The following is a 25,512-nucleotide window of genomic DNA, read 5'->3' on the forward strand; positions in this document are numbered from 1 at the left end:
CATACATACAGAGCAGAGTTTCAAAATGCATGAAAAAAAAATGAAATGAAAGAAGAAATAGATAAAACCACAATAATAGTTGGAGATTCCTGTCTCAATAACACATAGAAAAACAACAAATAACATTAAGAATACAAAAGACCTGAACTACACTATCAACCAACCTGCTAACTGATATTTAGAGAGCACTTGATCAAACAGTGAATACACATTCTTTTCAACTACATATGGAACATTTACCAAGATGTATCTCATCCTGGGCCAGAAAACCACCTACAAATTGAAAAGAATGAAAGTCATACAGAGGTTCTTTTTCCTAAACAAAATGGAGTTTAAAGAGAAAACACTAACAGAAAGATACATGGAAATTTAAAATATTTGGAAATTAAATATTACATGTATAAATAACCCATGTATCCAAAGAGGAAGTCAAAACAAATATAAAATGTTTTGAATTAAATGGAAAGGTAGCTACAACATATAAAATTCATGGAATGCAAATAAGTAGTGTTTAGAGTAAAATTTAAAGCATTAAGATAATAAATGGATTTAGCAATGCCTCATGATAAAAGGTCAAAACCTAAAAATCAGTTGTATTTATATAGTCTAGTAATAAATGACTGGAAATGAAAATATCTTTTAAAACTATGTTTTATTAAAGCATGAAAAAATATAATGTCCTTAAAGATACATTTAACAAAATATGTGAAAGATCTGTATGCTGAAAACTCTAAAATGTTGATGAGAAAAATTGAAAGCTACCATTGTAAATGGAGAGTTATACCAATTCCATGAATCAGAAGACAATGTTATTATAATGTCAATTTTTATCAAATTGATCTATAATTTCATTGCAACCCCAGTTACAATCACTGCAACATTTTTATAGAAAGAAAGAAGCTGATTTGAAAAATTCACATTGAAAATTAAAGGTAATTAACTAGATTAACTGATGTGGTTCTAAAAAAGAACAAAGTCAGAGGATTCAAACTAGCTGATTTCAAGATTCAAAAACCAAGACAGTTTTGTATTGACCTAAAGATAAACATGTAGATCAAAGAAATAGAGAATCCAGAATTAGACTGTACATATGTAGACTCATAAATATACAGTCAAACCAAGGTGATTCAATGGGAAATGGTCAGTGTTTGCACAAAAGTGTGTCTTGACATTTACCAAATAAAAAATTAACCCAAGATGGATCACAGAGGTAAACATAGAAACTAAAACTATACATATGTACTAGCAGAAAACATGAGAGAATATATTTGTGACCATAAGTTAAACAAATATTTTGACAAGACATAAAAAGCACTAATTATAAAAGAAAAAAATTGGACTCCTTCAAAATTAAAATCTCTTGCTCTTCAAAAGTCACCACTAAGACAATGAAAAGACAAGCTAGAAAATGATGAGAAAATATTTGCAAAATAGATTTCTGATAAAGGACTTGGATCCTCAATGCATAAAGAGCTCTTCCAACTCAATGATAAGAAATAAAACAAAACCCCAATAAAAAAGTAAGAAAACATCTTGAACAGACACATTAATGAAGAAGAGATACAGATGGCAATAAAATCAGATTAAAAAAAAAAGTTCAACACTGAGTTATAAAAGAAATACAGAGTAAAACACATTGTTATACTACTACGTACATACTGGTATGACTAAAATTTCAAATAGGGCAATATAAAATGCCATGCAGTGCTATGTACTATAAGAAAAATAGTCTGATTTCTATGTATACCTGTTTGTTCTTATTTCAGAATCACTGGAATAGATGTCTAATTTAATGCAATTGAAATCTAATGTTAACTACTGCTAGTCCTAGTTTTTCTCTCCAAGTAGTAAAAAACCTGGAGTCACATCTAGAGTACACCCTATATTCAGCATAATTCTGACCCAATAACCCATCCTTAATTGTTAATAGCTAAGGGCTTGGTATCTTGTTCCTCTGGAATAAAACCTTTTATATTAGTACTGGAATGGTGCTTTCAAAAAGAATAAAGAAAAACAACCTCAGATAATCACCAGTCAATTCTCAAAGTTATTATTAACAGATCTCTAATTGAAGCAAAAACTCTTTCTTGTTTGGTAAATGTTCCAGCTTCAGCCGCTGAAGCCATGTCTATCTCTGTGGTTCAGACATGTCTGGGCTTGGCTGACAACCCTGTAGGAAAAGGCCCACTGGACTCAGGCACTTCCTCGTTGGGAACTCATTCAGGAAAAGAGCAAGCCAAGTGTGACAAGCCTGACTCAGTACACGTCTAGTCACTGGTAGGAAGAAGTGAGTCTGAATAAAGATTTGGAATATTAACTGAGCTCTGTCTCAGACCTAAGGAGCTTAGGGTGGTGGAGAGAGAAGGCTGTTGCTAATAACTAGGAACACTCTGTAATTCACTCCAACAGACTGCTTTCTGCAAATCTCTGTCCCTCTTTGCCAAGGAACATTGCATAGTCCTGACATGCCTAACCCTGACACACAAAGGTTCAGGGTATGCACACAAGAGGTGGCACGAAAAGTGGCAACAGTGCTCAGAAAGGGCGTTTGTTTGGGTTCCTCATGGTCAAAGTTCCATCCAGCAGCTGGGGAACAAAGCAGGAGAACAAGACAAGTGCCAGGCAGTTACCTGGGTTTGTTGATGAATAGATGAGACACCCTGGACTCCCAGTATTTCTGGGACTCTTCAGGGTTGATGATCGGCATCAGAAGGTGGTGACGCAAGAAACAAAAATGGGTTACACTTCATAATTCTGTCAACATTCAATACTCTTTATTTTTTATTATTATTATTTTTTTAGCAGTACGCGGGCCTCTCACTGTTGTGGCCTCTCCCTTTGCGGAGCACAGGCTCCGGACGCGCAGGCTCAGCGGCCATGGCTCACGGGCGTAGCCGCTCCGCGGCATGTGGGATCTTCCCGGACCGGGGCACGAACACGTGTCCCCCGCATCGGCAGGCGGACTCTCAACCACTGCACCACCAGGGAAGCCCAACATTCAATACTCTTAATTCATTTCCCCAAGATACAATATCTTATTACTTTAAAGCTCTTTCTTTGAGAATTAAGTAAAATTTTCTATAACCTGGAGAAGAAAGGGTTAAGAGTTATTTAATAACTTCCTTTGAGAATCCTTTTATTACTTATATCTTGTATTTATTTTTACAAAATATTAACTCCACTTTGGTAAATTTTCATTTGGGCCTAATATTAAAAATATAAAGAGGCACAGCATGATTTGTATCTAATCCATTAAAATTCACCATCATAAATTAATTTAAAATTATAAACCGGATGAAAAAAGGGCAGAAGTCATTTAATTTCCTGCATATTACATCATCTATTGGACAGAAAAACAGTGTTTGTTCTGTGCCTTCAATAATTATAATGCAGTTATAATTTAATCATGTTTTCCCATCATATAGGAGAATGGGAAAATCAGGATGGAAACCATTTGTATAAAGCCTTCTAGTCCAGGTCCAAGAAAAATTAGCAGTTAATGCTGTATGGTACTTAATATGTATCAGGCACTCTTCCACACTTCACTTCCATCCCTTCAATCCTCATAACAACACTATGATATAGTAGATGGGTTCTTTGAGAATAATTTGAAGTGTCAGACCTCCTGTATGCTCTGTTTCAACAGTCTCAACTTTTAAATGCAGATGCTTGAGTGTGGACTTAAACACAAGTGGCCACATTTTCACATAACTACATTTAACTGACATATTTTACAGTCCTTTTTTCATTAGTAACTTGTGGCGTGGCCTTTGGATTATACTCTGAAGCTACATGCATGATGCTTACAGAAGCCATCCAAATAGCAAATTCAAACAGGATGTTAATTCTGTAAACTTGAAAAAAAAATGAAATTTTTGATTTCTAATGTTATGTAAAATGGCATAAATAGAACTGTAATTTTCCTGCTCTCAACAGCCAAAAGGTATCCCATTATTGCTAGTGAATATGATATCTCTTCCTTCTTACTAGAAAATAGTGAGTTACAGCGCGGTAAGTTTTGAAATCATATATGGAATAAGGATTATTGAAAACCATTTTCTGAAGTTACTTAAAACAAATATTTATTCTGAAAAGTGGAGAATATTCTTTGAATTTCACTTTTGTTTCACCTCTGTGGGGATTATTTTCCTTCCTAATATGTTGCAGGATTATTATTACTTTGATTGTTAATAAAGTTGCTCATTGTTAATAAAAGAGGTTAAACTGAGATGTGTACACAGTCACACAAACTAGATGTTAAATCAGAAGGCAGAGATGGGCAGAGAAAAAGGAGTGAAAGAGTGTGAAGGAGTATGGAGGGAAGAGAGAGTTGGGATACTTGGGATTCTTCATTACTGCACTTATTCTTTTAGTTAGTCTCTTGTCTCTTCTAACCACAGCTTCCTGTAACTAAGGCAAATTAGCAGTAAATAAATATCAATTGAAATATACACACATATCTACTTGGTTATTTTTTCCATAGAATTTTCTTTCACTTATTTTGCCTCTTCTATTATGTCCATTATGTTAGTTATCCCTACCTCCATCATTTTAAGTACTTATCTGGTTGAAATCTTAATTAATTTATATATGGAATCCTTTAGAACAGATTTTATATTATAAAATAATATAATGCAGTTAGATTTTATGGAGAATTGAAGCAGAATTTCATTAGAGAAAAAATTCACATGTACTTTGGCTTCCTTTTAAATATGGAAGTCTTGATATTAACATTGAAAGTGATGTCGGGGGCTGTCTTTCATCTTTTCATCAAATACAAAAGTTCTGTCCCTGAATTTATTCATAAGTGTATATGCACTAGAGAAACAACAACCAAGAAACGGTGCAAAATATCTTGAATTTATGTCGAATCTGGAAAAGACAAAAACCTTGTGTATCTATGAATTTTAACAAGACGCTCATTAGGTATTCTCCTCAAAGTTCCTTAATACATTGACTTGTTACAGATTTTCTTCTCCCCTATTCTTACACAATCCCCAAGGCAGTCACTCTGCCCATCACAATATCCTGTCAGAAAGTGATTCTTCTGAAGCTTCCTATGACAACCTCTTACTTTTTTCTTATTGCATTATTGGTGAGGTGTTCCTGGTTCAAGACATTGATGGAACAAGGCTTCCTTCACATATACTTTTTATCTCTATCCTATAAAAGCCTATTTTTAGAAGCTCACTGGATAACACAGGCAACAACAAATGGTTTGCTTCTGACGTGAGTATTGAAGGCACTATGACTTGCTTCAAAGGAGGATTTGAGGCTACAGCAAGGATGTTCCTGAAATAATTTTGCATGACCAGGATTTACAGGAATGACTGAAGCATGTTAGTTATATAATAAAAATCCAAACTATGAAGGCGGAATATTTTATTTTAATTCTACATCTACACTGCTTCTCTACAGATATCAAATATTCTTATCTTAAAAAAATTATGAAACATTTTGATAGCTAAGAAAAAGAGGGACAGCTTTGTTGGACATGATAAAGGCTAAACCCATGAAGAGCAATGAGTTTGTGATCATTAAAATTAAATAAAATCAGAAACTCACAGTAATTTCAAGAGCTCAGCAGCCACATGTGGCTAGAGGTTGTAGTACTGGACAACAGAGTGAATATTTCCATCATCATGGAAAGTTCTATTGGACAGTCCTGATATAGAATACGTAATTAATATGAAATGGAAATTTTCCAAATTTTGTGCAGCAATCTTGTAAATGTATGTACTTATTTATGATGTGATCTAAAAGATCACAGTTAATATACAGAAATCTTTTGCACTTCTAAATACTAAAAACACAGTATCAGAAAGAGAAATTAAGGAAACAGTACCATTTACCATTGACCAAAAAGAATAAAATACCTAGCAGTAAACCTACCTAAGGAGGCAAACAACCTGTACTCTAAAAACTATAAACCACTGATGAAAGAAATTGAAGACAACACAAACAGATGAAAAGATATACCATGCTCTTGGATTGGAAGAATTAATTTTGTTAAAATGGCCATACTACCCAAGGCAATAAATGTCAGTGCAATACTAAATCAGTGATATTTAGTGACTTATTTCTACAGATTAAAAAATACTTTTCAAAAGGTTGCATACTGATAAAATGTTAGTAAGATATGGGGGAAGAAGCACATGTAATTTTGAAACATTTATATTCCAAACTTTTGTGTTTTGTTTACTGCTTAATATAGTATATCTTCATTTTATGTATAGCAAAAAACAAATCTTAAAACGTGAGCCTCCTTCACAAACCCCAAGTGCCTGAGAACACTTTTCAAAAGAAAAACTTATGTTTGAGTTTTACACTAGAAAAAACGGTCTCTGAGAATGCTTCCAACCTTTAATATGCAATGTTATAAAAAGTTTAAAAATATATGATGAATAAAGCAAAAGTAAGTAATACCGTATGGTGGTTTAGTCTTATTTGCATTTGCAATTTTACAGCTAATGTACAATCTCATTTTCAGATATCTTTAGCTATGTTTACTGTTTCATACTGTATGAGATCTATATAAAGGGGACTGGACTGATCACTCGATGGTTTAACATGTAGTACGATGTTTTATTACTACAGCATGACTCTCGAATGTCTCCATTTCCTAAAGGTGTTAGGGCTGTCTTGAGTCATATTAGCAATTCTAAATGAGGCAATAAACAGCACTATCAAGCACTCTGTTTATTCCATAAATAGTATAGTAGCCCTCTAATCTTCTTTTTAAAAAAGAATTCTGACTTGAGTATATTTTAAACTTTTTTCCTTGATATACATATCAAGGCTAGGATGAGAAATTGTTGAGCTTTTTTTCTGAATTATTTTACTGTGACAACAAAAATGAAAAGGAAGGAAATAACCATCAGTTAAACAGGATCAAATGCAAACAGATATGGTATTTTCTAATTTTCACCTAAAGCTTCAGAAAGCTCAATAGACTTGGGCTACTTTATTAGGAAAGTAAGATTAAAACAATGGAACGGCAGCCATTGAAATTGGCATAGGCCGTGTAACAGAGTATTAGTGATATTTAACACCATTCAAATGAAAAACAGCCATGTTTAGTACTGCAAAAGATCCAGTATCAGAGAAGCCTCATCTGTCAGATTATATGTGCAAAGGCAGGAAAAAGTCGTCTGATTTTCCCTATAGTAATTCTAATTTATTTAGTGTGAATCTCAGTTCCTAACTTGCCAAAATACAACCATGTGTATCTTCTTAATTATATCATGGTCTGATTTTTGAAGAACCTGGCAAGCAGACTAATTTCTGTATGAGGAGATAAGTCTCATTGTTTTTCCAAGGAAGAGTAAAAGAACAGAATTAAGGAATCCTTGAAAGAAGGAAAAGCTTTTTCAATTTTAGAGCTTGACAGATGCAGATGAAATACTCTTCCTTTCCTTACCAAGCTGGGAAACTCACTCACTAAGCACGGAAGTAAAAGGTGCTTCTTGGTTCTTTTCCAATCTTCCTTCCAATCTGGTCCCACATAACCCAATATTGGCACCATGGAAAGAACCATGTGCTTGAGACCCTTGAGATTCAAGAGAAAAATTCCTTGCTTTCAGAATATCAAAAACCACCATGCTGTAAATTTATCTTTGTTAAATTTGTTTTTTAAAAAATGGTAAAATGGAAGAAGATATAGTGTTTGAACAGCTATATATATATATAAAATGTCCACTGGCATCAAATCAATGGTTTCCAGAAGAAAGTTTCTATATAAATTTGAATTTTATCTGAAAATTATAACCTCAGTTTCAGATTGCATTAATAATTCTATAGGTAGCATTTTAGGTTTTAATATTCTAGAATACACAATCAAACGATATTCTTGAAGTATGTGATAGTTTAGAGATAGCACAGCTAAATTAAAAGGTTTTATCCAGACAGTGCCCTTTATTTCATTATGAGGAATGTGTTTCTAAATTTATCTTGATGAATTAATTTCTGATACCTTCCTTAAAGTGAAAAAAAAAAAAACCCTGTCTTTTCAGAAGGACTCTGTAGTATATATCTATTTTGAAGTGCAAACAATATTCAAACTATGTAATTAAGTAAACTGTGAGAATAAAGGATATTTTCCAGAAAGGCATAAGGCAGTAGCATTTCACATTAAATAAAACTAGGCTGGAAAATAATTCATAAGCAAATGGCAAGGATTTTCTCTACCTTTAATTCATACTACAAGGGAAATGTTTGGTATTTACCTGGATATGCTACTAGTGTTGATGTTGTCTTCTCTGCAGACTCAACTATCACTTAATGATCTTTATCAATAAAGTCAAAGTAAGTTTTTCAGGAAAGAAAAAGATATCCTGAGTATTAAAATGGGACTGCTAGCTAGTGCCCCTCTCATTATTATGGCATGGCTATTTGAGAGCATTCCTAATTTCTCCTAAATTGTTGAAGTAATACATTTTCATAGGATTTTAATCATCCATCCTTCCAGAGGTTTCAATGATTTGATTCCTTAATATTTAGTGAGCATACGCATCAGTAGCTTTTAAGAGTTAAAATGAGTTTTCTTCCTTTAAGTATGTGCATATTAAAGTTCTCTTTGCTCTATCACCCAAAGAGAAAGAGAAATAAGAAGTGTAAAAAAAATGGGTATTAGCCAGCAATTTTAATACCATTGCCATTGCAAGAACAACACTATGAATTTAATCTACTAACTTTCCCTCTCTCTCTCTCTCTCTCTCTCTCTTTCTCTCTCAAGTTATTTAGAAATCAGGAGACAGTTTCAGGGACCTGTGAAGGAAAATTTACAGAATATATATTTGATATGAGAAGAATGTCTACATTTTTGAAAGTAATAGTCATAGCATTAGCTTTAAAGTTATTAAAGACTCATTTTCATTTGGCGTTATGCATAAAATTGGTTGTTTTCTTTAGAATTATCAGAAGTGATTGGTTTTACTTGAGCCATCTTCAATCTATATAAAGGCAAAGTATAAAGGCAAAGTAGTAAAATCTATATAAAGGCAAAGTAGTAAAAATACTTTTTTGTATTTTAAAAAGTATAAGATTAACAGTATAAACTTTCTTCTCCTTTTGCTTATTGTTCAAATGTAAAGTGCTAGTTAACTTGAAAAAGCCCTGCACACACCAGAATTTTTATAGTTGTAAACTCATAAAATCAAGAATGGTTAAAGCCTATGATGAGAAACATTTTCAAAGAAAGAAAAAATATAAACTCTCAGTAATTCAGAATATTCTTGGATTCTTCATGGTTTCATTTTATTTTTCTCTTCATTTACTCTCCAGTCTTTATTCTTTTCATTGTCTTTCACTGGGGAATTGAAGAAAATGCAGACAAGGCACATGATAGATGTATAAATACTCTGCCAAGCTTTTCCTACTATGGAAATAGTGAACTCCTTTAAATGGTACTTAACCCTGCCCAAAGATTAGGAGACTAGATCACCAAAGTGCTTGAAACTACTCAACAGAAAGGTAATCAATACAAATCATTATTATAAGTGGATTCTCACATTAGCATTTTGAATCTTTTCTCTGGAAGAAAATTGTTCATCATACAGAAGTGAACGAACGCTTTGAGATGAATTTCCTAGGATTCTGAATTATTTGGCCTGGACCTTATCTCAAGTGAGATATTTTTTAAATGGAGGTATTTGTCCAAAGCAATCTGATAAATCATAATGATGGCTTTTAACACACATTGGTAACCAGTTTAAAAATACTTCCAGTTTCTAAATCACTTGGAAGTACTTTGATTTTAGAATCTATACCTTAAATCATTTCTTTTCTTTCACTACTTTTATCTATTGATACCTCTGGCTCTTATTATATCCCTTTTCCATGACTTTTGTTGTTGTCTGATTTCACTTATAACCCAATTCAGTTTTGATATCAGTGATCAGTCATCTCAAATACTAATCACCCTTCTGGGTCTGACTCATATACTTCAACTTCAAGGAAAGCTTCCTTTAATGTTCTATCTTTATTCAGTTCCCATGCTACACTGTGGCACTATTCTACAATATCATTGACATCTGCCATTTTGTTTTGTTGTGATTTCTGTAAATATCACAGTCCTCTACTGAACTGCCATGATAAACCCCATTGAGGAGTCATTTACCCCCTGGGTTTTTTCACCTCCTAGGGAGCATCAATATTGAAAGTCAAGAAAGCTTAACTCCTTGGCTCACTACAATTTCTCAAGTTATAACCGCAACTGAACTTCCAGAGAAGATACCATTGGATTTTGTCTTCTTAAGTTTTGCATTCCTCAAGTTTTCTTTACTGATATGCCTGAGACTGTCCTCAATAACTAAAACTAAGCCTGCCTTTACTCTTGTCCAGGTCAAATGGGTGTAGGGAAGGTGTACTTCCTCCAACCTGTATGGGATATTTAAGAATGGTCTGTGCCACAGAACAAAGGGGGTAGTGATGGTAGTGTGGTGGCTTTGTTCATGGGATAACTTGAAACAATTTCCTCAAATTTTCTACTGATGAAGAGTAATGAGGGAAGGTATCTGATTAGGCATTTAATTTTTCCATGAAATATGCTGCTCCGAATGCCCTTTTCATCCTCCATTTTTACTAGTCAAAATCTTATATTATGCTTTGAGACAAAGCTTAACTGGTATTACTTTAAACCACTGTTCTTCAACCTCACTTACCAATCTCCTTCTCTTTAAATATCTTAAAATACCTAGCTTAAATATGTAGAATTTTTCACATTTTAAAATATTTTCTATTTTTAAATTATCTGATTCATAATTTCCATGAGAGTGAAATAGTAGGCACTGTTTTTATATCTAAAACCATATAGGAAAAATTTAAAATGTATAGCAGATGAACAAAAATATTTCAGTGAATAAAAGGTTCAGTCGTTCAGTGAATGACTATATTATGACATGATAGTCATTTAGGGGAGATAAATCAACAAACCAATATGCATTCCATTGATACCATCACTTTAACATTCATAAACTGGCAAACTATAATATCTGAGTCTGGTTGGGTTTACTATAATCAAATTAGATAAGTGACAAGTGGTAATTAGTAAAAAAGAAATAGAATAATAGTAATGAACTAAAAAAATAGAGGAGCTAAGCTGTTTATTTGATTGTAATCACAGAGCTAGCTGGAGGTAGAGCCAACATTTAGAATCAAGGTTATCTGACTCTTCAGCTGTGTCCCATCATAGTAGATAGCATTTGCTGTATTGGAATTAGAACACAGGTGTTCTGTCTAATCATGCTTATCTAAATACTACATCAGAATTACATGACCAATTAACCCATGGTCAAAATTTATCTTCTTGTCACATTATTTCAGATTAAAATATAATTTAAAGGGCTTCCCTGGTGGCGCAGTGGTTGAGAGTCCACCTGCCGATGCAGGGGACACAGGTTCGTGCCCCGGTCCGGGAAGATCCCACATGCCGTGGAGTGGCTGGGCCCATGAGCCATGGCCGTTGGGCCTGCGCATCCGGAGCCTGTGCTCCGCAACGGGAGAGGCCACAACAGTGAGAGGCCCGCGTACCGCAAAAAAATTTAAAAAAAAAAAAAAATTTAAAACTCCAGTTTTGACAATATAGAAAAATTAAATAACTGAAAACTCCCTTTCTATAAAAATTCCCTCTACAGATACTAGATAGAATATTATTAGACCTCCTATTAAATATGTAACTGAGCTCACAAGAAAGTAAGGGGAATTTCTAGGAGTTGTAAATAAGAACCAACTGAAAACCAGAACATTAAGTACATGAGCTAATTCAGTCATGAGGTTGCTCTAGAGGGCTTGCTGATCTCAATGATCTGGGACAGTGGTTCTTAAGTGGGGAAACTTTGTCCTCCAGGGGACATTTGGAAATGGATGGAGACATTCTGGTTGTCGCGACCGGGAAAGGGTGTATACTACTGGCATCTTGTGGGTACAGAGTAGGACTGCTACTAAATTTTTCACAATGCACAGGATAGAAGCCTCCCATCTTTGTCCATCAAAACCACCACTAAAAATTACCCATTCCAAAATTCAGTCAACAGTGTTAATGTAGAGAAATCCTGCTCTATAGCCTAGAGATTGATTCCTAGTTGAAGAAGGGAAAGAAATTGGGCTTATTGGGCTAGTAAGATTAGGGAGTTAGAACTGAGACACCTTACGTTACAAAGTTAAGACTTTTTCAGGGCTAACTCTAAGTAAAATAGAGAGCTAGAAACAAGTCTACTTTTCAGACAAAAGGGGATTTGTGTGCTTTGTCCTGGGACTGAAAATTTGTAGCCATGGTATGCCTTCAGGCATGTCTGCATTTCTGGCATCCTCTGTTACTGACTCCTAGATAACTCTCAGGCATAAAACTTATTCTATTGTAGTAAAACACTTGGGATTCCAACAGAAGCAAGTGTAAACAGCAGTGGAGAAAAGTATTTTCAACACAGCCACACATACCTAAAGGCTCACTAAAGATAAACTCATAATCTAAACCATAAAACACACCAAGAGCAAAAGAGTTCACAGGTAATACAACAGGATGAAGTCCTTAAGCACTTCAGATAACAGATGTCTTTTTCCACACAGATATATTTTTCAAACAGATGTGTTCAAAATAGTTAAATATATAACCTAAGGTTTAGAAATAAATGAAAAGAAGAAAGCACTATCTTAAAAAATTAACCTGGACAAAAATGAGTTGGATGGTATTCAAAGAATGAATGGCTGAATTTTATTCAGTTTTGATAAAATACATGAATCCTTAGATTTAAATATTATGCTAGTCTGAGAAAGTGCTGAAAAATACAAATATCACATATCAACAGACATGACAGTGAAACTGCAGAAGACCAAAAGTAGACAGAAATTCTTAAAATCAACTAGAGAAGTAAAGGCAAATGCCCAGCAAAGAACAATTATTCCAACTGCAAGTTTCTCAAATGAAATACTAGAAAGTAGAAGGCAACGCAGTATCTTCAAAGTGCAGCAAGAAAGTAACTGTCAGCCTGGAACTCTATGTCTTGGAAACCTAATGATATTTTCAAAGGATATTTGAAAAAAAACTTCGCAAAAGTTCCTTGCTGAAAAGACAACAAGAACTTGCTTTCAAATCCTGCTGACCATTAACATCATTTGGAGGACTTTTAAAAATTCTCAATATCAAGCCACAGCTCAGATTGATTAAATTAGGATCCCTGTGGGTGGGACTGAGTTACCTGGTTTTTTTCTTTTTCTAAGTTCTGTAGATAATTCTAATATACAACTTGGTTGAGAACCACCCGTTGACATGTATTGTAGCAAGAAAGCAGTCAAAACCAAAAGGAAGGTAGAAGCAAGAAACTGGCAAGTAAGTAATTGTTGAATATACAACAATAACAATCCATAACAATAATAATGTTATTTAATCTTCTATATGTATGTATATATATACATGCATATATAATATATAACATATATTCATGTCACAAAGTAAATATAAAAGAATAATAAGACTTGCCACTTATAGACCATGTTTTCTGACTGTAATATAATAATTCAGAGTCTTAAAAGTAGCCCAAAATACACATATTTAAGAATTTCAGAACCAAGTATCTGAAAAATGTCCCCCAAGTAATGTTAATGGTCAGCCAGACTAGAAAAACAAGCTTTTGTAGTCTTTTCAGCAAGGAAATTTGGAAAGTTATTAAATTTTAAGTTTTAATTTAAATATATATGTAATAGAAATATGGTATATCCAAACTACAGATGGTTATTATCTCTTCAAGGTTAGGAAGAGATGGAAATTTCAGGGAGGGGTTTGTAGGAGTCTTCAACTGTATCCCTCATAACTTATTACTTCCAAAAATTTTAGAAGTGATAAAATTATGGCAAAATATTAATTTTGAAGAGCTGATTGACAGTATAGAAATAGTCACTATTCTTTTCTGTGCACTTTTATAGGCTTATAAATACTTCCCAATATTTAAAAAAAGAGCACTGCTATTTTATAAAAAGCACCTATGACTAAAATTATGTGTAAGCAAGTTAATTTCGGAGCAGCACAGATATATAAATATTGTTTGTTCAAATTTACTTCACAACTGGCAGGTTGAAAACCCACTTCCTAAAACTGAAGTCAACTGATTTATTTGCAGAACTCATCAGTGCATCGTATAGTCAGCCACCTCTTAGCCCTAGTCTGAAACGTGAGTGCCCCAGGAGACCAGCCACTGTACCACTTCCCTCCACATTAGGTCTGGAGAGCCTGAAGCGTTCATGGGTGAAATGGATACATCTAGAGGCTCTCCTTGGCATGGTTTAATGTTTCATTTGGTACCAAAAAGTATTATACTTTCATTCCACTTACATTCTTCTTCTATTTGTGCATGACCGAAAAATCTATTAAATGTCAAAAAAGATCACTGAAAAGAAACTAATATTGCTCAAAATAAAATCTATTTTACCAGAATTCACCAACATTTTTCCTCCTCCTGCATTACGATTGAAATCTAGGTCACAGTACAGTTCAACTTATACTTTGTAATGCCAAATTTTTATAGATAGCAAAATGCTCAACTCTCTCTCCATGGATTAATTTCACATGTAAAGTCAGACATGTCAGTGAAACAGAAGCCCTCAAATGTCACATTCAGTATATTAGTGATTTATTATTGTACTATTTTATTCTCAAGCTGATTTTTCTAGCATATTTTTAAATGTGCCACACTAGTTCCTTAGAATACAATGGACATTCATCCTTGTAAATCACCATTTAACAATTGGTGGGATTCTTCAGGGGAAATTTAAAGCAGAATCATTTAAATCCTCTTTAACGTGACTGAGCTCTTATGTGCTCACATGAATGACTAAGGTGTGTCATTTCATCTCTCTTGCATCCCATCTCTAAAAACTATTTCCATTCTCATACCTCATCCACACTTGTTAGCATTCTACTATTTGCTAAAGGAAGTAGCTGCCAGTGTAATCTTGGATATGTAACCTACCCGCAAAATTATTATGGGGTCTAAAATTGTTCAGATGACTTTGGAATTTTGTTTTGGTTTTGCACAATCACAACTGCTTTATAGTACAGGATTAAATAGTAGAGTCTACTACACAAGACTTCTATGAAGCTTCAGTGAAATAATCTACGAAGGTTACTTGGCTCAGGGTTTGGCATATATTTTCTATGCAATAAATGTTACCTTTAGAAGGAGCTTCAGTGTTGGTGGTATTCATAGTGGTAGTAATAGTAGTAGTGGTGGTGGTGGAAGGTGTATTTGTTATTATTTTAATAGTAATAAGATGCTAATAACAAATATGAAAAATTATGAAACAAACTGTCCCATAGGAAATATATTTGTTGTGTTACTTTCTGAATTTGAAATTATTCTAAGAGTTCCCTTTCAAGTATTCTTTTTCAGAATGTGTAGCCATAAATAAAGAACAGATAGTCCTTATTAAGGAAAATAATAAAGCTTAGCTCTGTTACTATAGCATTTTATTTGTGCTGGCTTAAGCAGACTTGCATATTACCCCAGTGAATACTAAATATATTTATTTACCTAATCAAAGAAACCATTAAAATGTTCCTAATTAGGAATTTTTATTATTGTTTAAGTTTAAATACTAAAAAAAATCAATTCTAATTCAGGAGATAATTTATTGGAAAATTATCATATATAAAATTACTACACATGTGCCTATATCTTACATATATATCCATATTTAATAATCATGTCAGTATTATTTCAAGAAAAAATAAGAAATAAATTCATTTAATAATAAAGAACGATTTTTGTTTATTGACAAAACAGAAAACTGTTCTGTCAAATATAACTCTTGACAGTGAAACCTATCTCTTAAGAAGCTAAAAACCCACGTCTACTAGTTAGACACATTTTGCTTCTCTTGTTCAAGTTCATTTCCCAGGAAGCTGAAACCTCTCTCATATTTCACTGCCTTTAAATTGAATAATAAAATGTTAATTTGTATTTTATGATTTTATGCCAAGGTTTTTTTTTTTTCTCCACAAAGGATTTTGCATTGATGTGAATAGTCATTATACAAGGTCCTTCAAAGAACCATACAAAAGAAATACTTTTCAGGCATTTGACTAAGATCTCAAGTTGAAATTATTTGCATTCCCATTAGGGCATCTTTTCTAAAATGCATAGATCAGTGTCTCAGATTGTTCAAAGGCCATCAGAAGATCTTCTTTTGTGTAATGTGTCTGGAGAAGGCCCAGCAAAAGGCAGTTCCTAGGGTAAGAGACTGTTCAACAATGTCAGGTGAATCTCTTGAGTCTTGCACCCTGTCACATTATTTTCTGCTAATGTTGACACAAATGGAATAAATCTTCAGTTTCTATTCATCTATACATTATTATCAAAAGGGACAGCTGATAACTATATCAACATGGTAATTTAACTTTGCAAATTGTAACCGGGAGTGGTGGTACACTTCCCTAAACGTCTACAAAGTAAAGGTTAAGAAAATCATATTTTGCTTTGTAAAACACACAAAGCCTATCTGTTGAAAATTGAAGCTATCAATTTGTGATTTTAAAGACAGCATGATATATCAAGGATTGAATTTGAATTTTACCTTGTATGTCTGATATTAAATACAGAGATGGGCCTAGAAATAAGTGATAAGCACACTGATAAAATATTTATTACAAACATAGATATATTAGTCCATCTGTTTATGAAAGGATGCCTTGAGTTTATGGATATAACTTGATATTTAAGGACAATTCACATGAAATTAATTACCAGAGAAGAATGAGAAATCAAATATAGCATCACAAACAAAGGTTACTAAAAGTTTTCACAAATTACAAAATAAAACACTTAAAATGACTATACTTATGAAGGATGGAAAGTTATTTCAGTACAGTGGAAAATCATGTTTCATGGAATCATGCAAATTGGAGACCAGAAGCAAATAAGATGGGCATCTATTCCAATACTGTCACTTTCTATAAAAGAAAATTGAATGTCAAAGATAATAAGTGACTTCCTCTCTCAATGTAAAATAAAATGATTTTTAATTAGTTTTACCCATAAAACCACCACAGTGAAAAGTAGAAATCGCATTCCATATATTTGGAGATATATGTTAAAAATTTGTATTTAAGAACAACTTTAATTTTTCTATTTATTCAACTTCCTTTTAAAAGATGCATATAAAAACAAAAATTTTCACATTTACTCACTTGCAGACTATCTTTCTAATTTCATAAAATCATTAACATATGAATTCCATTCCATCTAGCTCTTCCTTTTATATCAATATTTGTTTCTTCCATTTGCTCACACAGGGCACATTTTCTTTAGCCTATTATCATTTTGATTTAAGTCCTTTGCTTTCTTGGATTGACTGCTTCTGATAGACTATTCCTACTTCACCTTTTCTGTTTGGCTCTAATTATCCACAGTAATTTTGTAGCCTTTGTTACATCACCACCTCTTAGGTCTGGGTAATGAGGTATGCAGTGCCTTCATTTTTTTCCCCTTTAGGGTTCAATCCTAAAGTATAATGTGAGAAGTGAAATTGGTATTTTGTTAGTTAGGAAACTCATTAATAGCCCACTGCTTTATAAACTGTCAACTGTCACAGGAAATTTTGAGGGTAATTGTCCTACATAATTATTCCCTCCCTTTCTTTTAATAACAAAGAAATTACTTAAAAATATGAGTAGGTCTGCTTAGACATTTTATCACCAGACCATATAAAGTGAATTCCAGGACATTAGCGAATATTCAAAATCAAAAATATTATCGACATCAGTTTATCTGGTTTGCTACCATATCATCTTAATGACAAATGCTATATATTAAAATTTGCTCAAGCCTAGCCTCATTTTCACTGAGACTAGCAACAGAGACTTTGCTGGTATAAATGGCAGACCACTGTTAAACATAAATACTCTTCTAACTGAACATATTTCTGACAGAAGGGAATGTAGAAAATAACAGTCTATCTTCAAAAAGGAAGTTTAAAAACATGTACTGTTCTGACATGGAAGACTAGTACAGTTTTAAGCCTGTGAAATGCATATTGGAGTATAAAAATCAATTTTTAGAACTCTGATGAAATCTTCAATTAAGTTCTGGACAACATTAAAGGCAGACATGTAGTTTAATACCTCATTTGTCTTAAGATCACTTATCTGGCAACATCAACTATCCAGAACACAGTGGAGAGCAAAGAAGGAAATAGATAATACTTGAATGCTTAACATGTACCACAACTTTAAATATATATTAAACTTCACAAGAATCATTTGATATATATATAGATAGATAGATAGATATAGCAGTAGAAATTAAATCACAGCAATTAAATAACTTGTCATGAACATAAGAACAACAAATTTCATAGTTAAGACTCAAATTTAGGTATTTTGACTCCAAAACCTATACTTAATGTATATAACTAACCTGTAACATATACTTAACCTCTATAATGTAAGGAAAAAAATAATCTTCAAACGTACACACATAAAATAAAGCAAATGCTAAGATATCTGAATAAAAGTTAAAAATTCCTTGTATTAAATGTTTGCCTTTTCGACACAGGAGCTCTAATACTAACATTATTGGCTCATTTCCTGCCACTGTGTCCATTGATAATATATACTTCTCTATACAGCCAAGTTTAATTTACAGTTTCTTACACGTAACATAAAACAGCTCCTAACTCTTGCAGATTATTTTTTACCTTTGCCAAGACCCAAGACTTCTTAGGGTGAAAAAGGTAATGCATTTACTAATCTAAACATTTACATCAAAAACAATCCATGTAGAGTTATAATTCTAAGAGGTGGGCAAGAAGAAATAAGTGGTAAAGGGCAAAAATGTCTGAATCACCCGAGCTGGTTTTTCAAACCGGTCAACCCCTCTTTCTTTCTTGTCCCAAGGCGATCTAATACTATCCACCACTTTAAATAAACATTATGTGTCAGAGATTCTTAGAGTCCCTACTAGAACTGAGTGTTGGTTCATATATTTGCATTTGCCTCCTAACTGTTGACATTACCCATACCTTCAAAATTCATATATTGAAGACCTAACCTCCAATGGGATGGTATTGGAAGTGGGGACTTTGGAAGGTGATTAGGTTTAGAAGAGGCTTGAGGATGGGGCCCTTGTGATGGGATTAATGCCCTTATAAAAAGGGGAAGAGACAGGATATCTCACTCTTTCCCTGTCTGTGTGCATGCATGCACCAAGGAGAGGTGATGTGAGGACATAACAAAAAGACTGCCCTCTGTAAACCAGGAAAGGGCTCTCAGCAGAGACCTTGATCTTCTACTTCCCACTCTCCAGAACTGTGGAAAATGTTTGTTGTTAAACATGGGAAATGTTGTTATTAAGGCACCTAGTCCACAGTATTTTGTTAGAGCAGCTCAAGCTGACAGAGACAGCCCCCTACCTCATTCCCAAGTCTTAAATTTTTATAAGTCCACAAAAGTTGTTCTTTTGTAAAATATAACTGTTCTCAGTGGTTGTTTCCAGTTTCAGATAAATTCTAGATGTTCTCCAAATTAGCAGTTGGCTCACCCTCTCACCAAAACCACAGAACACCCTTTGGCAAGCACCTCATTTGCTTTTATTCAGCTCTCAATGGGGTTCAGAGTTGACACTTGATTTCAATAAAAGTACCCAGACCCACCTGATAAAAATTTAGCAGCCAAGAATGATGGATCCATGCTATGGGTCATTTATTGATAACCTCGGGTAATCCTCGACTTCTCTCTTTCTTTCAAACCCCACATCAAATTCGTAAGGAAATTTGGTAGATTTCATCTTCAATATATCTCTACAATCCAGCCATTTTCACCACCTCCACATTGCCACTATTGCCCAAGGCACCATCATCTGTCACCTGGTTTTATGCAGTAGCTTCCTAACTGCTCTCCCTGTTCCTTTGGTGCCCTGCCCCCAGTCTAGCTTATGTTTAAAACAGCGGGAGCTGAGTGAGTGTTCTTTTTAATACAAAAATCAGATAATCAGAATATGTCCTCTGCTCAGACCTCTCCAATACTTCCTATTTTACTCAGAGGAAAAGCTTACATCACTAAGCCCTTATATGTCCAGAATGCCTGTTGCTTCTATGACCTTATATTCTTCTTCTCCTTCCACATTTGCTCTAGCCACTATGTCTCCCCCATGCTGTTTCTAGAACTATGTCCTCTGCCCTGTACCTTTAGACTTGTTCTTCCCCTTGCCTGAAATTTTTCTTTTACCAGATAGCTGTGTGGCTTTTCCCCTTTACTCTTCAAATATTTTCTTCTAGTGGAGAAATTCCTCACTGCCTTATTCAAAATTATGAATGACTTCCCTACACATACATACACACATGCCTCCTTATGTTTCTACATCTGTCTGATACTGGACTGGATTAGAAACACCCATTGATGACAATCTCATTCCTACCCCTGCATTTGCCTTCTAACTCTGTTTGACATTACCCAATACCTTCCTCTAGCATTCTTCTGCTTACCTAAATCCTTTCATCCAAGTATCCTAACTAGGTATCACACACTCAGGGATGATGTCAAAGAAATAAGTCCCTATATTTATATCGTATCTGCATTCCTATTTCTGGGTTGCTGGCATCTGTTTTTCATATCCCTCAATTTAGTTTTCATATTCACCATGCTAATTTGCCTGATGTTTCCACATACTTAAAGGGAACAGAGCCAGCTCAGACCCAACCCTCAACTGGTTTTGCTCCAGTAACTTAGGACTGGACCCTACCCCAGATAGGGTGGTGATGGTCACTGAATGAAGGGGAAGTCCTGGCTCACACCTAGCTCCGGCTCTAGCCCCTCTATCTCCAGCCCCATCTCCTACCAAGGTGATAGCTGTCAGCACACCCTGAGGAAAGATGTGACTTGTGCTCATGTCAAATTCAGCAAAATCCATGTCAAAGCTAGGCAAAATGAGAAGACAGAGGAATTGGTCTCAATTGAAAGAGAAAGAGAAAACAACTGAAAAAACAAATAATGAAGCAGAAATAAAGAATTTACCAGACAAAGGATTCAAAACATTAGTAATAAGAATGCTAACTGAATTAGGGAAAAGAATAGATGAACACAGTGAGAATCTTAACAAGGGACTAGAAAATTTTAAAAAGAACCAGTCAGAACTGAAGAATACAATAAGTGAAATGAAAAAACACAACGGAAGGAATTAAGAGCAGACTAGGTTTTCCACACACGAGGAAGCCCCTTTGTGGGCGGAGACTGCGGGTGGCGGAGGGGGTAAGCTTCAGAGCCGCGGAGGAGAGCGCAGCAACAGGGGTGCGGAGGGCAAAGCGGAGAGATTCCTGCACAGAGGATCAGGGCCGACTGGCACTCGCCAGCCTGAGAGGCTTGTCTGCTCACCTGCCGGGGCGGGTGGGGCTGGGAGCTGAGGCTCGGGCTTCAGTCGGATCCCAGGGAGAGGACTGGGGTTGGCGGCGTGAACACAGCCTGAAGGGGCTAGTGCGCCACGGCTAGCCGGGAGGGAGGCCGGAGAAAAGTCTGGACCTGCCGAAGAGGCAAGAGACTTTTTCTTGCCTCTTTGTTTCCTGGTGCACGAGGAGAGGGGTTAAGAGCGCTGCTTAAAGGAGCTCCAGAGACTGGCGTGAGCCGCGGCTAACAACTGCGGAGCTTAAAGGAGCTGCAGAGACGGGCATGAGACACTAAGGCTGCTGCTGCTGCCACCAAGAAGCCTGTGTGCGAGCACAGGTCACTATCCACACCCCCGTTCCAGGGAGCCTGTGCAGCCCACCTCTGTCAGGGTCCCGGGATCCAGGGACAACTCCCCCGGGAGAACACAGGGCATGCCTCAGGCTGGTGCAACGTAATGCTGGCCTCTGCCGCCGCAGGCTCACCCTGCATCTGCGTCCCTCCCTCCCCCCGGCCTGAATGAGCCAGAGTCCCCAAATCAGCGGCTCCTTTAACCCCGTCCTATCTGAGCGAAGAACAGACGCCCTCAGGCGACCTACACGCAGAGGCAGGGCCAAATCCAAAGCTGAGCCCCTGGGAGCTGTGAGAACAAAGAAGAGAAAGGGAAATCTCTCTCAGCAGCCTCAGAAGCAGCGGATTAAAGCTCCACAATCAACTTGATGTACCCTGCATCTGTGGAATACATGAATAGACAACGAATCATCCCAAACTGAGGAGGTGGACTTTGAGAGCAAGATTTATTATTTTTTCCCCTTTTCCTCCTTTTGTGAGTGTGGATGTGTACACATCTGTGTGAGATTTTGTCTGTATAGCTTTGCTTTCACCATTTGTCCTAGGGTTCTGTCCATCCATTTTTTTTTTTTACTTAAAAAAATTTTTTTTCTTAATAATTCTTTTTTTATTTTAATAACTTTATTTTATTTTATCTTATCTTCTTTCTTTCTTTTTACTTTTTCTCCCTTTTATTCTGAGCCGTGTAGATGAAAGGCTCTTGGTGCTCCAGCCAGGAGTCAGTGCTGTGCCTCTGAGGTGGGAGAGCCAATTTCAGGACACTGGTCTACAAGAGACCTCCCAGCTCCACGTAATATCCAATGGCAAAAATCTCCCAGAGATCTCCATCTCAACACCAACCCCCAGCTTCACTCAACGACCACCAAGCTACAGTGCTGGACACCCTATGCCAAACAACTAGCAAGACAGGAACACAACACCACACATTAGCAGAGAGGCTGTCTAAAATCATAATAAGGCCACAGACATCCCAAAACACACTACCAGACGTGGACCTGCCCACCAGAAAGACAAGATCCAGCCTCATCCACCAGAACACAGGCACTAGTCCCCTACACCAGGAAGCCTACACAACCCACTGAACCAACTATAGCCACTGCAGATAGACACCAAAAACAACGGGAACTACGAACCTGCAGCCTAGCAAAAGGAGACCCCAAACACAGTAAGATAAGCAAAATGGGAAGACAGAAAAACATACAGCAGTTGAAGGAGCAAGATAAAAACCCAACAGACCCAACAAATGAAGAGGAAATAGGCAGTCTACCTGAAAAAGAATTCAGAATAATGATAGTAAAGATGATCCAAAATCTTGGAAATAGAATAGAGAAAATGCAAGAAACATTTAACAAGGACCTAGAAGAACTAAAGAGGAAACAAGCAACGATAAACAACACAATAAATGAAATAAAAAATATTCTAGAAGGGATCAATAGCAGAATAACTGAGGCAGAAGAACGGATAAGTGACCTAGAAGATAAAATAGTAGAAATAACTACTGCAGAGAAGAATAAAGAAAAAAATGAAGAGAGCTTAGGACAGTCTCAGAGACCTCTAGAACAACATTAAACACACCAACATTTGGAATTATAGGGGTCCCAGAAGAAGAAGAGAAAAAGAAAGGGACTGAGAAAATATTTGAAGAGATTATAGTTGAAAACTTCCCTAATATGGCAAAGGAAATAGTTAATCAAGTCCAGGAAGCACAGAGAGTCCCATACAGGATAAATCCAAGGAGAAATATGCCAAGACACATATTAATCAAACTGTCAAAAATTAAATACAAAGAAAACGTATTAAAAGCAGCAAGGGAAAAACAACATTAACACACAAGGGAATCCCCATAAGGTTAACAGCTGATCTTTCATCAGAAACTCTGCAAGCCAGAAGGGAGGGGCAAGAAATAGTTAAAGTGATGAAGGAGAAAAACCTACAACCAAGATTACTCTACCCAGCAAGGATCTCATTCAGATTTGATGGAGAAATTAAAACTTTTACAGACAAGCAAAAGCTGAGAGAGTTCAGCACCACCAAACCAGCTTTACAACAAATGCTAAAGGAACTTCTCTAGGCAAGAAACACAAGAGAAGGAAAAGACCTACAACAACAAACCCAAAACAATTAAGAAAATTGGAATAGGACCATACATATCGATAATTACCTTAAATGTAAATGGATTAAATGCTCCCACCAAAAGACACAGACTGGCTGAATGGATACAAAAACAAGACCCATATATATGCCGTCTACAAGAGACCCACTTCAGACCTAGGGACACACAGAGACTGAAAGTGAGGGGATGGAAAAAGATATTCTATGCAAATGGAAACCAAAAGAAAGCTGGAGTAGCAATTCTCATATCAGACAAAATAGACTTTAAAATAAAGACTATTAGAAGAGACAAAGAAGGACACTACATAATGATCAAGGGATCGATATTAGAAGAAGATATAACAATTGTAAATATTTATGCACCCAACGTAGGAGCACCTCAATATATAAGGCAAATACTAACAGCCATAAAAGGGGAAATCGACAGTAACATATTCATAGTAGGGTACTTTAACACCCCACTTTCACCAATGGACAGATCATCCAAAATGAAAATAAATAAGGAAACACAAGCTTTAAATGATACATTAAACAAGATGGACTTAATTGATATTTATAGGGCATTCCATCTAAAAACAACAGAATACACATTTTTCTCAAGTGCTCATGGAACATTCTCCAGGATAAATCATATCTTGGGTCACAAATCAAGCCTTAGTAAATTTAAGAAAACTGAAATCGTATCAAGTATCTTTTCCAACCACAATGCTATGAGACTAGATATCATTTACATGAAAAGATCTGTAAAAAATACAAACACACGGAGGCTTAAAAATACACTACTTAATAATGAAGTGATCACTAAAGAAATCAAACAGGAAATAAAAAAAATACCTAGAAACAAATGACAATGGAGACACGACGACCCAAAACCTATGGGATGCAGCAAAAGCAGTTCCAAAGGGAAGTTTATAGCAATACAATCCTACCTTAAGAAACAGGAAACATCTCGAATAAACAACCTAACCTTGCACCTAAAGCAATTAGAGAAAGAAGAACAAAAACACCACAAAGTTAACAGAAGGAAAGAAATCATAAAAATCAGATCAGAAATAAATGAAAAAGAAATGAAGGAAACGATAGCAAAGATCAATAAAACTAAAAACTGTTTTTTTGAGAAGATAAACAAAATTGATAAACCATTAGCTAGACTCATCAAGAAAAAAAAGGGAGAGACTCAAATCAATAGAATTACAAATGAAAAAGAAGTAACAACTGACAGTGCAGAAAAACAAAAGATCATGAGAGATTACTACAAGGAACTCTATGCCAATAAAATGGACAACCTGGAAGAAATGGACAAATTCTTAGAAATGCACAACCTGCCAGACTGAATCAGGAAGAAATAGAAAATATGAACAGAACAATCACAAGCACTGACATGGAGACTGTGATTTAAAATCTGGCAACAAACAAAAGCCCAGGACCAGATGGCTTCACAGGTGAATTCTATCAAACATTTAGAGAAGAGCTAACACCTATCCTTCTCAAACTCTTCCAAAACACAGCAGAGGGACGAACACTCCCAAACTCATTTTACGAGGCTACCAACACCCTGATACCAAAACCAGACAAGAATGTCACAAAGAACGAAACCTACAGGCCAATATCACTGTAGAACATAGATGCAAAAATCCTCAGCAAAATACTAGCAAACAGAATCCAACAGCACATTAAAAGGATCATAC

Source organism: Monodon monoceros, unplaced genomic scaffold (assembly GCF_005190385.1).
Source record: "Monodon monoceros isolate NGI ecotype Baffin Bay Population unplaced genomic scaffold, NGI_Narwhal_1 Super_Scaffold_11, whole genome shotgun sequence".
Lineage (NCBI taxonomy): Eukaryota > Metazoa > Chordata > Mammalia > Artiodactyla > Monodontidae > Monodon > Monodon monoceros.